Raw genomic sequence first — 12,892 nt, 5'->3', positions numbered from 1 at the left:
AATGAACTTTCCGAAGAAAATGAAAACAAGAAAATGAGGTAGGAGGGCACTGAAGTAGTCTAGGCAAGAGACGATTTTGGCTTGGAGTTAAATATTGAAGTCAAGATGAGAAAAGTAAACCAATTAAAGTAGTATTTCACAGAAAGAGAACTTGTGAAGGATTGGATATAGGGAGAGAGGAAGAGGAAAAGTATCAAATAACTGCCTGGTTTCTGGTTTACCATTTCCTGAAATGAAAAATCTAAAAAGATCATACACATGAAACAGTAATACAACACTGAGAAAGCAAAACGAAAAAACTGTAAATACAATTCAGGGTTGAGTATAACTGCTTAGTGGATACAGAATAACAGTTTGACCCAGTAGGGTATGGGAGATCAAGACAACACAATAATGTGTCTCTTCCACTATCAGAAGCAGACTTCTTTTTTCCTGTTTCAAAGCCCACACTCCCTTTTAGGTCCACCCACTGAGTTCCTGTTTCCTATCTGATGAACACCCATCTCCTATCTTTGCAGAGCAGAGGCAAAAGATACCTCCTGACTGTTAAAGCCCAACCGCTCAGTTTACTATACTCTATGATTCCTCAGGATCTTGGAGATCTACTGGGGAGAAATTTCTCTCAAGGGGCTTCAATATATTCTTTTGAACATGATATCTTAAACATACATTTGCATTTTAATACACTGATAGAGGGAATATAAATTTTCTGAAAAGTGGTAACCTTCAACACTAATTCCACTACTGGTGGCTCAGAGGTCTGCCTCCAATGCGGGAGACCCGGGTTCAATCTCTGGGTCAGGAAGATCCCCTGGAGAAGGAAATGGTAACCCACTCCAGTATTCTTGCCTGGAGAATCCCATGGATGGACAAGCCTCGTAGGCTACAGTCCATGGGGTCGCAAAGAGTTGGACACGACTGAGCGACTGAACTGAACTGACTGAACTGACCAGGAATATAGCCCAAGAAAACAATAAGAAAAGAGAGAAAAGATATACGTATGGTCATGTTTATCTCAGTGTTATTTATAATGGTGAAAAACTGGAAACAACTTTAATGTCCTAAATAGAGGAATGGTTAAATTGAAATAGGGGAAAGGTTAGAGGAACAATAATTCACCCAAGCAATGAGGTATTATGTAGCAATAATAGTTTATAGTAAGGATGGGAAGGAGTATTCTTTTCCATCCTGGCTTACATTACATGAGAGTAGAGTCTGTCTGCCTCTGAACTTGGAGTGTGAGAATCCACATTTATTCATTCAACAAATATTTATTGAGTGCTTCCCGGGTGGTTCAGTGGTAAAGAATCCGCCAGCCAATACAGAAGACTCGGGCTTGATCCCTGGGTTGGGAAGATGCCCTAGAGTAGGAAATGGCAACCCACTCCAGTATTCCTGCCTGGAGAATCCCATAGACAGAGGCGCCTGGCAGGCTATAGTCCTTGAGGTTGCAAAGAGTCAAACAGGACTGAGGAACTAAGCGTGCATTTATTGAGCACTGTGTGCAGAGGCCAAAGAGACCTCTTCTTTATCACTCCTCTCTCATGGAAACTTACAAGTATGTAGTGGATCCAAATCTAGCAGATAACCATTTTTTGGTAGCACTTATTATAATAAGAGCTAGTTACTTAACCAAGTGCTTTGCATATCTTAACTCATTTAATCCTCACAGTAATTCCATGAGATAGATTGTTATCCCTATTTTTACAGATAGAGAAGACTGAAGAGATCAAGTGACTTACCAAAGGTCACACAGATACTGAAGTGATCTAGTCAGAATTTGAATGTAGTTCTGCTGACTAATACTTTTAAAAAATATATCTCATACTTTTAACTCCTTGGCTAAATTTCTACTACCAGTGTAGCCAGATAAACACAGACTAGTATATTAAAAAGCAGAGACATTACTTTGCCAACAAAGGTCCGTCTAGTCAAGGCTATGGTTTTTCCCGTGGTCATGTATGGATGTGAGAGTTGGACTGTGAAGAAAACTGATCGCCGAAGAATTGATGCTCTTGAACTGTGGTGTTGGAGAAGACTCTTGAGAGTCCCTTGTACTGCAAGGAGATCCAACCAGTCCATTCTAAAGGAGATCAATCCTGGGTGTTCATTGGAAGGACTGATGCTAAGGCTGAAACTGCAATACTTTGGCCACCTCATGCGACGAGTTGACTCACTGGAAAAGAGTCTGATGCTGGGAAAGGTTGGGGGCGGGAGGAGAAGGGGACGACAGAGAATGAGATGGCTGGATGGCATCACCGACTCTGTGGACATGAGTTTGAGTGAACTCCGGGAGCTGGTGATGGACAGGGAAGCCTGGCGTGCTGTGATTCATGGGGTCGCGGAGAGTCGGACACGACTGAGCGACTGAACTGAACTGAACTGAACAACACCAAAGCTAATTCTTCTTCCTTCACTTAACACCCCATGCTTCTGTACTTCACTGGACTTGAATTCACTTAAACTAGTAGTAAGTACTTAGTTCCTTACCCATGTTGTACTTTTTGTGCTCCACTTCATCAGATCAAAGACCACTCTTCTTTTCTAGAAAGGAAAGAAGCAAAATAGTGTTTGAATTACTCTTCCTTCTTGCTTCTTACATGGCATCTCCAAGCAGCAAAAAGCCTGAAAGGCAGTGTGTTATGGAGGGAAAAATTCACAAGCTTCTGTTCATTCATTCAACACCAAATATTTTTAGAGTCCCTATGTGACAAGACTTATTTAGAGTTTTAACCTTCCTGATCCTATTTTTACAAGTTCTCAGCACTTCTTTAAGCCCATCCTTGGTTTAATTCTTTCTCACACCTCTTTCATATATTCTTTCAAAATCTGATGTCATTGGCTCCCTGTGTAAATCTTTTGACTTCTTTTTTACTTCTGTTTCTCACTTTGTTGTTTCCCCTCCAGCTAACTTCTCATTCTAACTTCTGTCTTTCTGTTAATAGCAGCACCACCACTGTCTACTCACCCAGGCTTGAAACCTCAGTCACTTTCAGCCTTCTCACACTTTACACCCATTTCATTACTAAGTCATATCAAATTTTTCCTCATGAGTGGTAACTGTTCTTCCCTTCCCCTTCCCACTGCTTGTTCTCACCAAGACTTCTTCAATAAACTCCTAATTAGCTTCCGTATGTCCAGTCTGTCACTCTTCTAACTTGCTCTGTTCTTTAGGTCAGGTTAATCTTCTTGAAGCATTCCCCTAATGTCACCTGATTACTTATGTCTTGCCTGCTCTAACACCGTAACATCTATTGTATGTATTTTTTCCTCTCTATTCTTATTATCATTATCTTAGGTCAAGTCCCCTTCCCCTCTTTCCTTTAATATTACAATAATCGCTTAACTTGGCTCAGTGCTTTTAGTGTTTCCCCTTCCCAATCCATTTTCCATACTGCTGCCAGATTAATCTTCTTGAAACACAGCACTGATCCCGCCACTCTTCAGCTTAAAACTATTTTGTGGCTTACTCTTAATCATATTTTAAAGTCTATATTCCTTAGATGGAGTATTCAAACTCCATCCTTGCCTCCCATTATTCTCCTTCCTGTATCATACAGTCCAACCAAATTAACGTACAAACTTCAAAGTCCCCCCACCAGTGAGCTTTTTTATGTTGTCCCTTCTTCTGTCTCCATCTATTCAAATTCTACCTCATCTGATGGACTCAGCTCAGATGTCGCTTCTGCAGTGAGGCCTTTCTGGATGCCTGTATTTACCACTAGACATTGTGTGTTCTGTTTCTTTTTGGAGAAGAGTATATTTCAGTTTGTTTTTAAAATGTACGATCCTATGATTTTGGTTAAAGCCTATGATATAAATTTGACTACCCAGACTCTAGGAAAACATGATTGCCTTTTCCTAAAACTTCTACCACTTCCCCATTTTCCCAACTGATTCCTCACCCTTATTCAAATTTAGGTTTAGAGTAGAAACTCTTCTTTTACTATCTCTCTTTGTTGGAACTCAAGACCAGGCAGTCTTCTTTTCTTTTTCTTTTCTCATTTTCCTTATTTGGTAGGAATATTTTCAGTATAATTCAAGCAGTCCTTTATGCCAGTAATGATTTTATTGAGAACAAGCAGCTTTGCATTTTTCTTTATAGTTCCCATGATTAGAACAGTACATGGAACACAGCAGGTTCTCAATAAATGTCCATAAATACCATTTAACTTTTTTATTTTTAAATTTATTTGTGTTTAGTTGGAGGATAATTGCTTTGTAGTATTGTATTGGTTTCTACCATATGTGAATCAGCCATAGGTGTACATATGTCCCCTCCCTCTTGAACCTCACTCCCCCCACCCACCCCATCCCACCCCTGTAGGTTATCACAGAGCATCGGATCTGAGCTCCCTGCTGCTGCTGCTGCTGCTAAATCACTTTAGTCGTGTCCGACTCTGTGTGACCCCATAGACAGAAGCCCACCAGTCTCCCCCGTCCCTGGGATCCTCCAGGCAACACTGGAGTGCGTTGCCATTTCCTTCTCCAATCATACAGTAAATTTCCACTGGCTACTTAATTTTACATATGGTAATGTATACTTTTCAATGCTACTCTCTCAATCCATCCCACCTTCCCCTTCCCCAGCTGTGTCCACAAGTCTGTTCTCTATGTCTGCATCTCCACTGCTGCCCTGCAGATAGATTCATCAGTACCATCTTTCTAAATTCCATATATGTCCATTAATATATGATATTTGTCTCTTTCTGAACTTAACTTCACTCTGTATAATAGGCTCTAGATTCATCTAGCTTGTTAGAACTGAGTCAAATGTGTTCCTTTTTATGGCTGAGTAATTGGAGGGACTGATGCTAAAGCTGAAACTGCAATACTTTGGCCACCTCATGCGAAGAGTTGACTCACTGGAAAAGACTCTGATGCTGGGAAAGGTTGGGGGCGGGAGGAGAAGGGGACGACGGAGAATGAGATGGCTGGATGACATCACCAACTCTGTGGACATGGGTTTGAGTGTACTCCGGGAGTTGGTGATGGACAGGGAGGCCTGGCGTGCTGTGATTCATGGGGTTGCGGAGAGTCGGACACGACTGAGCGACTGAACTGAACTGACTGAATATTCCATTGTGTATATGTACCACAGCTTCTTTATCCGTTCATCTGTTAATGGACATCCAGGTTGCTCCAACGTCCTACCTATTGTAAATAGTGCTGTGATGAACATTGGGCTGCATGTGTCTTTATTAATTATGACTTCCTTAAGGTGTGTGTCCAGTAGTGGGATTATTGGGTCATGTGGTAGTTTTATTCCTAGTTTTCTAAGGAATTTCCATAATGTTCTCCATAGTGGCTATATCAATTTGCATTCCCACTAACAGTGTAAGAGAGTTCCCTTTTCTCCACACCCTCTCCAGCACTTACTATTTATAGATTTTTTTGATGATAACCATTCCAGCCCACGTGAGGTGATCACTCCTCATTGTAGTTTTGATTTGCATTTCCCTAATAATGAATGATGTTGAGCATCGTTTCATGTGTTTATTCGCCATCTATATTTCTTCTTAGGAGAAATGTCTGTTTAGGTCTTCTGCCCACTTTTTGATTGAATTGTTTGTTTTTCTGGTATTGAACTGAATGAGTTGCTTGTATACTTTGAAGATTAATCCTTTGTCAGTTGTTTCATTTGCTACTATTTTCTCCCATTGTAAGGATTGTCTTTTCATGTTGTTTATAGTTCCCTTTGCTGTGCAAAGGCTTTTTTTGTGTGTGCAAAGGCTTTTAAGTTAAATTAGGTCCTGTTTATTTTTGGTTTTGTTTCCATTACTCTAGGAGGTGAGTTATAGAGGATCTTGCTGTGATTTATGTCAAAGAGTGTTCTGCCTATGTTTTCCCCTAAGAGTTTTATAATTTCTGGTCTTGTATTTAGGTCTTTCCTATTTGGAACCAGTCTGTTGTTCCATGGCCAGTTCTAACTGTTGCTTCCTGACCTGCATACAGGTTTCTCAAGAGGCAGGTCAGGTGGTCTGGTATTCCCATCTCTTTAAGAATTTTCCACAGTTTATTGTGATCCACACAGTCAAAGGCTTTGGCATAGTCAATGAAACAGAAATAGATGTTTTTCTGGAACTCTCTTGCTTTCTCCATGATCCAGCGAATGTTGGCAATTTGATCTCTGGTGCCCCTGCCTTTTCTAAAACCTGCTTGAACATCTGGGAGTTCACGGTTCACATACTGCTGAAGCGAGAAGACTCTTGAGAGTCCCTTGTACCACAAGGAGATCCAACCAGTCCATTCTGGGGGAGATCGATCCCGGGTGTTCATTGGAAGGACTGATGCTGAGGCTGAAACTGCAATACTTTGGCCACTTCATGCGACGAGTTGACTCACTGGAAAAGATTCTGATGCTGGGAAAGGTTGGGGGCGGGAGGAGAAGGGGACGACCGAGAATGGGATGGCTGGATGGTATCACCGACTCTGTGGACATGAGTTTGAGTGAACTCAGGGAGTTGGTGATGGATAGGGAGGCCTGGCATGCTGTGATTCATGGGGTCGCGGAGAGTCGGACACGACTGAGCGACTGAACTGAACTGAACTGAACTGATTTAGGTCTTTAATCCATTTTGACTTAATGTTTGTGTATGGTGTTAGGAGGTGTTCTAATTTCATTCTTTTGCATGTAGCTGTCTAGTTTTCCCAGCACCACTTATTGAAGAGACTATCTTTTCTCCATTGTATATTCTTGCCTCCTTTGTCAAAGATGAAGTGAAGTGAAGTTGCTCAGTCATGTCCAACTCTTTGCAACTCCTCCCTCCATGGGATTCTCCAGGCAAGAGTACTGGAGTGGGTTGTCATTTCCTTCTCCTTTGTCAAAGATAAGGTGCCCATAGTGCGTGAGTTTATCTCTGGGCTTTCAATATTGTTCCATTGGCCTGTATATCTGTTTTTGTGCCAGTGTTCCATTGGTCTATATTTCTGTTTTGTGTCAGTGTCTTGATGACTGTAGCTTTGTAGTAAGTCTGAAGTCAGGCAGGTTGATTCCTCCAGCTCCATTCTTCTTTTTCAAGATTGCTCTGGCTATTCAGGGTCTTTTGTGTTTTAATACAAATTGTGAAACTTTTTGTTCTAATTCTAGAAAAATACCATTGGTAGTTTGATAGAGATTGAAATTGCATTGAATCTGTAGATTGCTTTGGGTAATATAGTCATTTTCACAAAACTGATTCTTCCAATCCAGAAACATGGTATCTCTTCATCTATTTGTGTCATCATTGATTTCTTTCATCAGTGTCTTATAGTTTTCATACAGGACTTTTGTCTGTTTGTTAAGTGTTAGTCACTCAGTCGTGCCCGACTCTTTGCAATCCCATGGACTGCAGCCCACCAGGCTCCTCTGTCCATGGAATTTCTCCAGGCAAGAATGCCGGAGTGGGTTGCCATTTCCTTCTCCTCTTTAGGTAGGTTTATTCCTAGGTGTTTTATTCTTTTGTTGCCATGGTAAATGGTATAATTTCTCTTTCTGACTTTTCATTGTTAGTGTATAAGAATGCAAGAGATTTATGTTATTAATTTTATATCCTGTGACTTTGCTATATTCATTGATTAACTCTAGTAATTTTCTGGTGGCATCTTTAGGGTTTTCTATGTATAGTACCATGCCATCTGCAAATAGAGTTTTACTTCTTTTCCAGTCAAGATTCTTTTTATTTCTTTTTCTTCTCTGAATGCTGTAGCTAGGATTTCCAAAACTATGTTGAATAATAGTGGTGAGAGTGGACACCCTTGTCTTGTTCCTGATCTTAGAGGAAATGCTTTCAGTTTTTCACCATTGAGAATAATGTTTGCTCTGGGTTTGTCATATATGACCTTTATTATGTTGAGATTTTTTATGCCTATTTTCTGGAGTTTTTTTATCATAAGTGTGTATTGAATTTTTCAAAAGCTTTTTCTGCATCTATTGAGTTGATCATTTGACTTTTATCTTTCAGTTTGTTAATATGGTGTATCACATTGATTGATTTGCATATATTGAAAAATCCTTGCATCCCTGGGATAAAGCCCTCTTGATCATGATGTGTAATCCTTTTTATATGTTGTTGGATTCTGTTTGCTAGAATTTTGTTGAGGATTTTTGCATCTATGTTCATCAGTGATATTGGTCTATAATTTTCTTTTTTTGTGTGGCATCTTTGGTTTTGGTATCAGGGTGATGGTAAGGCCAGGCAGTTTTCTAATCTGATGTGGTAAAATACAATTTATATTGTCCATGAAAAGTGTGGGCTTTGGAATCAGATGGTACTAGGTTTCTGAAAGCTTCGTTATTTTCCAATTGTGTGAACTTAAGCCATACACTTAACCTCTAAACGTAAGTGTATTTATCTATTTGTAACCCTAACAAATCTAGTGGCCCCATGTGCTTTAGTCTCCATATAAACGGCATATAAAGAAGCACTACTCAGAAGACAAATAGTAATTTTAAAATTAATTTATGTGTGCTTTCAAAGAACACCTAACAGGAAAAAGTTCATTACCCACAATGATATTTTTCAAATTTTCTCCTTTATTCCTCAATCATATCTAGCCTTTCATATACATGCACACACAAAAACTAAAACTCTGTTCCATCCCTGTTCCTCTATCTCCTTCCTCTCTCAGCCATATATGGATACATATATTCTACAGATTGATTTAGCCTCTCTGACATAGTCCCTTCCCTCTTATGTCCTGTCTCTCTTTACCTACTTAAAATATACAGGAATAGAATCCACGCAGCTTCTCCTGTCATAAGTAGAAGCGGAGTGTGAGAGAAGGGAAAAGAGGGAGAAGGTGCATGAGGGACATATTAGTAACCCTTGTCTCTTTCACATGTAAAACAAGACAATAAAAAATACCTCATTTGTTTTTTTAAGATGACCAAGTAATATTACATGTGTAAAGCACCTGGCATACATCTGCATATGATTTGTACATAATGGTTGGTTAGTAGTTCTGTGAATTACATATGTTTATTTTTTATGGATTTTAATTCTCTAGAGAAGTTCTCCACATTTTAACGTATTTTTTTGAACAAACTAATCATAGTTATTTTAAGGTACTTTGCTAAACTCAACACCTGGATCACTTGTAGTTCTGTATCTATTGTCTCTTTCTTCATTTGGTTTTTAGACATGTATCTTGTCTTTTGGTGAACCTGGTAATGTTTTAATGAAAGATGCTCATTGTGCCTAAAGAAATTATAAAGGCTCCAGTTGGTGTTAGCTTCCTCTGAACAAGTTTATCCTGCCCTGCACTAAGCAGATAGTGTTGACAAATCATCATTTGCTACTCAGGAGCTGTGCTGAGTCAAAGCTGGACTGCAGTTCTGCTAAGTCTCAATCTACCCCTGGTTTGCTCCAGGTCCTCTAGAATTTTCCACTGAAAACCTGGTCTATAATATGCATGACTATCCCAACTCTAGTCACTTTTTCTCAAGTCTGCTAAAATGCTCTACTTCTAGAGGCTTTCTCCTTGGGTGTTTTTATCCTCTGTTCCATGCAGCATCAGTATTTGGCAAATATACTAAGTGAGAAATTGACTTGAGCACCCATCTTACCCCTGTCAAGTCTCCACCAAAAAGTTCTGCTAGTTTCTCTGTTCCCTTGCCAGGGCCTCAGGAGATACACATCCTAGATTCTCATTTCCCAACCACCATTCCCTTCGATTCAAAATAAACATATGCCCTCAGGATCACAATACTGCCCTCACTTCTCTGAATTCTTCCTTTTCCAGAAACTTAGCTACCTCTCACTTCTATTGTCTCAGCACTTTCTCACAGCCCTCAAACAAATAGTTTCTATATATTTTTCAGCTCTCACAGATATTCTAGGCAGGAAAACCAGTCTGCCTCTGGCCATTCCAACCCACTCAAATGTAGAAGTTGTTAAATGTTCATTTATTCTCTTTTGCATCCTTTATCTGGCTGGACAATCTGTAATACATTTTCTGGTTTACCCTCAGTTAGTTCCACCGTGTTCTCACTTTCAGGTTCCTGGGCATAGCTCCTAGCAAAAGTGGGTGGTTTGCATTTTTATGATCTTATCTAATCTTGGCTCTACTATCACCCTTCAACCCACTCCAGTATTCTTGCCTGGAAAATTCCATGGACAGAGGAGCCTGGCGGGCTACAGTCCCTGGGGTCGCAAAGAGTCGGACATGACTAAGCGACTAAGCATGGAGCCGCACCTTTTATTTCCTTTGTCCAATCCCCCTAATTGTTTATTTTGTTGTTGTTGTTGCCTTTTTCTAAACTTGGATAACCACTTTGGAGAATGTGGTAGGGAATTATATATATAATTTTTCCAAGTATTTATTAGATGAATTTATTCATCACTAGGACAACATCTTCTCAGTTACCAAATCCTACTACATAGTCCCCATTATGTAGCTAGTGACTCACTTTCCACATCCTCATTTCTCTTACAAAGTCATGTCTGTGTGAACTAGGGAAAGAAATGAAAATGCCACCTATTTAATAGATCTTTATATTAAATATTTAATAGATCTTTCAGTTTCCAACTTAAAATGTCAGAATTTCTGGATACACATTCCAGAGCTTTACAGCCCATGGATGCCCTAATTGGCCACAGAAGTGACAGGATCCAAGCCAAGGTATGCCCAGCAGAAGTCAAAGTACATAGGCAATGACCTGGTTGGGCTGTAAATGGGTGGGGAAATGGAAATTCCTTGGTTATATTAGGCAAAGAGTCAAGAGCAAGAATCTAAGCTGAGAGTGGGGTGATGGCAGGTCAACAGCCATTTTTTTAAAATGATCAGAATGTAGTTAGAGTATACAGCCTCCAGTGTATACAGACAGGGGCTAGAATAGCAGGATAGCACAGCATCAGTAGCCTTCTTGTGACCCATCCTCTTGCTTCATCTTTCACCATGTCCCTTCTATCCTCCACACCAGTCATACTTATAAATTACTAAATGTTTCCCAAAGATGCTAAACTACTTCACACCACCACACCCTTTTTCATGCTGCTCCCTTCCCCTTGCCTCTAGCCACACAACAAATTTTTTTAACTTTTTTCCAGATTCTGCTTAAATACCTTCACTATGAAGCTGTTCCTGCCTCCCACCACAGCCTGCCCCTACTCATCCTTTTTTCCCTGTCTATTTCAACCTTCAAAGAACTGGTAAATGGTATGAATATGCATCTTAGCTCTCTGATGTTGAGAAATGTCACATTATTATATTTTTCTAAATCAAAATTTAAAAATATTAGTCCTCAAGTACTAGGATATTAACATGCTCATAATCCTAGGGGGGCTGATAGTCCAGAAATGTGGGAAATGGCCCTTTGGTCTTCAATACATCTTCAACATTGTTGAATAGAAATGACAAGTGCAGACATCTTTGTCTTGCTCCTAATCTTAGGGGCAAAGCACCCAGTCTTTAACCACTACCTATGATGTTAACTGTAAGTTTTTTATAGAGGCCTTTGATAGGTTGAGGAAGTTCCATTCTGTTGAATGTTTTTGTCATGAATTTTATCAAATGCATTTCCCACCTTTATTGAGATAATTATGTAGTTCCGTCCATTAGTCTATTAACATGATGTATTACATTGTTTGGTCTTTCAGATATTATGCCAACCTTGCCTTCCTAGAATAAATCCCACTTTTAGTGTATAATCCTTTTTATATTTGCTGGATTTGGTTGGCTGGTATGTTACTGAGGATTTTTTTATAAGGAATCTATATTTATAAGGAATATTGGTTTGTAATTTTCTTGTGATGTCTTTTTCTAGTTTTAGTATCAGAGTAATACTAGCCTCGTAGATTAGTTGCAAAATTTTCCTTCATCTTCTATTTTCTTGGAAGAATTTGTGCAAGATTAATGATATTTATTTAAAGGTTTGGCACAATTCACCCCTAAAGCCATCTAAGCCTTGATTTTTTTGTGGAAAATCTTCTAATTACTAACTGTATATCTTTACTTGTTATAGATTATGCCAAAAAGTTAATATAGCAGGCCTGAGATTTCTTTCCTTAGAAAGTCCTGCTTACAAGGTTAACCCTTGTCTGGCATATGGGAATTTGGATTTAGGAAGTGTTCCCACCATCCCCCTGTGGCTCACTGTGCAAAAGTATGTGCTGACATCTGCTTTTCTTACAGGAGTCTAGAACTTTGGGATGTGCTGGGTACAAGGTGCTTATGTGACCAGCCTCCAAAAAACTGTTGGGCACTGAGTCTCTAATGACTTCTGGTAGACGACATTTTACATATATTGTCACAGTTTAACACTAGAGGAATTAAGTATGTTCTGTGACTCTACAGGTGTGTGTGCTTTAGTCATGCTCCCAACTCTTTGCAACCATATGGACTGTAGCCCACAGGCTCCTCTGTCCATCGGATTCTCCAGGCAAGAATACTGGAGTGGGTTGCCACACCTCCTCCAGGGGATCTCCCAACCCAGGGATCAAACCTGCATCTCCACCAACTCCTTCATTGCAGGAGGATTCTTTACCGCTGAGCCACCAGGGAAGCCCAACTCTATAGGTAGAGGACTTTTAAAAGCTTACACTTCGTTTCCTCTGAACTTCACCCCATAAGCCTTTTCTCCATGCTGATTTTCTTTTGTATTCTCTTGCCATAATAAGTCATAGTTATGCTAAGTCTTGTGAGTCCTCTTAGTGAATCACTCAACCCAGGAGTAGTCTTGGGGACTCCTGACACAGATTTATTCAGAAGATTTTCTGTTTCCTGTTGAGTCAGTCTTAGCAGCTTGTGTCTTTCTAGGAATCTGTCCATTTCATCTAGGTTACCTAATTTGTTGTCATACAATTGTTTATAATATTCCCTTATAATCCTTTTCATTTCTATAAGGTCAGTAGGGATGCTACCTCTTTTCTTAATATTTATTTTTGTTTGGTGGTGCCAGGTCTTAGTTGCA

At 39.7% G+C, this 12,892-nt stretch overlaps 1 protein-coding gene across 3 annotated transcripts in view; it reads left to right on the top strand.

The window, feature by feature from the left end:
• Nucleotides 1-12,892, top strand: part of M1AP (meiosis 1 associated protein) — an 89,160-nt gene that overhangs the window by 66,826 nt on the left and 9,442 nt on the right. The gene's annotated exons all lie outside the window — the stretch shown is intronic.

This window comes from Moschus berezovskii, chromosome 11 (genome assembly GCF_049115385.1).
Source record: "Moschus berezovskii isolate FMDL1 chromosome 11, NW_MosBer_1.0, whole genome shotgun sequence".
Lineage (NCBI taxonomy): Eukaryota > Metazoa > Chordata > Mammalia > Artiodactyla > Moschidae > Moschus > Moschus berezovskii.
This window is presented reverse-complemented; position numbering and strand designations above follow the sequence as displayed.